Source organism: Orycteropus afer, unplaced genomic scaffold (genome assembly GCF_000298275.1).
Source record: "Orycteropus afer afer isolate SDZICR_OR568_19922 unplaced genomic scaffold, OryAfe1.0 scaffold01358, whole genome shotgun sequence".
NCBI classification, from domain to species: domain Eukaryota; kingdom Metazoa; phylum Chordata; class Mammalia; order Tubulidentata; family Orycteropodidae; genus Orycteropus; species Orycteropus afer.
In genome coordinates, this window is record NW_006922945.1 from 40,692 (window position 1) to 43,920 (window position 3,229).

Sequence of the window (3,229 nt, forward strand, 5' to 3'; positions counted from 1 at the left end):
AAAAAAAAAAAAAAAAAAAACCCCAAAAAAACCCAACTCACTGCTGTCAAGTCCATTAGACTCACAGTGACCTCTACTTGGGTTTCCAAAGCAGTATCTCTATGGAAGTAGATTGCCCAATCTTCCTTCCAAGGAGTGGCTGGTGGGCTTGAACCACAGCCTTGTGGTTAGCAGTCAACTGCCTTAGGCACTATGCCACCAGAGCTCCCAAAGAGAGTATATAAATCTGAGGAAACATTATTAATTATTTTTATAGTTTGTTATTTTAAATGATATTAATCTTAAGCCTACTTTTTGTATTTATATTTCCCTATTATTAAGTACAATAAAATAAATGAACAAAAAATGTTGCTGTTGAGTTGATTCTCAGGAGCGGTGACCCTACATGCATCAATGTACAATTATGCTCCACAGGGTTTTCACTGCCTGTTTATTATTATTATTATTATTATGTAGATGGCCCAGCCTTTCTTCCCAGAGATTCTGGGACTCAAACCTCCAACTCTTTGGTTATCAACACAAAGTGTTACTGTTTATACCACCCACAGACTCCATTAGCTAAATAGGGAAGCAAAATCAATATTTTGTGTTTATAATTCTAATTTCCACATGGGGAACAAGATTTAAAGGGCTGGAGAAGTGAGAAAACAACCAGTGTATGTGCCAGGGAGTAATAGTCTGAAAATAAGCCTTGGTTTGACTCAAAATAAAGAAGAGAAAGGAAATAAATGGAAAATGAAGACAGCTCCGTTAGGTGACAGCTCTTCTTTCAGAATTGGCCTGCCTGGAATGAATGAGGAAATCATTGCAGCTAAGACCACCTTTGAAGTGAAAATTCATAAATAGAAATAAATAGTCATAAGAATCCTCCATGTATCTGGACAAATTTTCAAACCTTGGTCTCCTGTGAGCAAAAAGTCCAGGCTCTGACTTAAACACATTTTGGTGCAACAGTCAATTCAGATACAAGTTTTTGAAGTGTTTCCTCCAAAAAAATTTAGGTTCTCTCACAAATTTTTCTGCTCTGCGTGAGGTCCAGGTCTTCTCAGTTTAGAGGAAAAAAAAATCATCTTCTTTCCATTTCTCTCGGGGCGCAGTTCCACAGTTGGGGTTTTGGCCCAAGGGGGGGGGGAAGCTAAACTGGACCCACAGAGAAGGGAGGAAATTATCAAGTGATAGGGAAATAGAGATATCAATTACCCGTGATTCTCAATGCAGAGATTAAAACAGCCATAAATGGAATTAAGGGTTCACTGAACTACTGTGAAAAAGTCATTCTGGAGGGCATAGGAGGGAAGAGAGAGATTTACATCTCTCTAGATGATGGAGGAAAGAGGAGGCTTGGGGTGAAATGCAGCAAGAGAAGGAGAAAAAGGAGAGAAGAAGAGGGCAAGGAAAAGTATCCTCAAAGTTATTGGGCTTTGGATGAGTGGGTGGTAGGGTAAGTGTAAGCCCATTCTCTCTGGTGCTTCTTCTGGGTATGCGGGAAGAGAGGGAACCATTTCCCTAGTGGAAGCAGCCTTCTCCCAGAAGAGGATGCTGGTCATTTTGCCTAACACTATCTACCTCACCTTTGCATGCACCTTGATGCTCTTTCCATGGCAGGGTGAACAGGCTGACCACTGTGGAGGGTGTCAGTAAGGTTGAGTTTTTGTTCATGGTTCAGACGTCATTAGTATTGATGGCTTCAGTGGGAGCTGCAGGGATTTAACCATCTCCGTGCGTGCATGTGGTGGGAGCAGTGTAAAGAATAAAAGCAGTTGGCTGGCAGATTTGAAATTGAGCATCGCTGTGAATGGGGAAGTTGACTAGGCTTAGCCTGAAACGGAAAGAATGAAAAAAAAAAAAAAGGAAGTTCTTATTTGTTGGTTCCACGTATTTCTAAATCTTACATGAAGCCTAGGTCCTGGCCAGGGCTGGGAGCTGCTTTATGCTTGGAGCTGGCTCTTAAAGCTGGGGCCCAAGGTAGGCAGGGCTAGTGCTGCTTTTTGCTTGGGAGTGGCTCTATTTCAAAGCTGGGGCCAGAGGTAGGTGGTTCCAGGAGTGGGGGCTTCGTTTCCCTTGGGGGTGGCTCTATTTTAAGGCTGGAGCCCAAGGTAGGAGGGCCGGGGCTAGAGGACTGCTTTTTGCCTGTGGGTGGCTCTATTTTAAGGCCATTTCCCAAGATAGGCAGGTGCAGAGGGGTTACGAATAACTAAGGGAGATGAACATGTCTGTCAATTTGTCATTCTGTGGTGGCTTGCATGTTGTTGTGAGGCTGGAGGCTATATCACCGGTGTTGCAAAATGCCAGCAGGGTTACCCATAGTGGACAGGTTTCAGAGGAGCTTCTGGGCTAAGACAGACTCGGAAGAAGAAGAAGTCATCTACTTCTCAAAGAATTGGCCAGTGAAAACCTTACGAATAGCAGCAAAACACTGTCTGATATATTTCTGGAAAAGTTTATCGATAGACCTGAAACACTGTCTGATATAGTGCTGGAAGATGAACCCATCAGGTCAGAAGGCACTGAAAATACAACGGGGAAAAGCTGACTCATCAGAGTAGAAATGACCTTAATGACATTGATAGAGTAAAGTTTTCAGGACCTTCATTGGCTGATGTGACATGACTCAAAATGAGTAGAAACAGATGCAAACATCTATTATTCATTGGACCATGGAATGTACGAAGTGTGAGTCTAGGAAAATTGGAAGTTATAAAAAATTAAATGGAACACATAAGATCAATATCCTAGGCATTAGTGAGCTGAAATGGACCGGTTTTGGACATTTTGAATCAGACAACCATGTAATCTACTATGCTGGGAATGAATAATTGAAGAGGAATGGTGTGGCATTCATCATCAAAAAGAGTGTATCAAGATCTATCCTGAAGTACAACACTATCAGTGATAGGATAATATCCATATGCCTACAAGGAAGACCAGTTAATATTACTATTATTCAAATTTATGCACCAACCACCAAAGCCAAAGATGAGGAAATTGAAGACTTCTACCAACTTCTGCAGTCTGAAATTGACCGAGCATTCAATCAAGATGTGTTGCTTATCACTGGTGACTGGAATGAAAAAGTTGGAAACCAAAGTTACTGAAAGTTGGAAAATATGGCCTTGGTGATAGAAATAATGCTGGAGATTTCATGACAGAATTTTGCAAGACCAATGACTTATTCATTGCAAATACCTTTTTTCAACAACCTAAGTGACAACTATACATGTGGACTTCA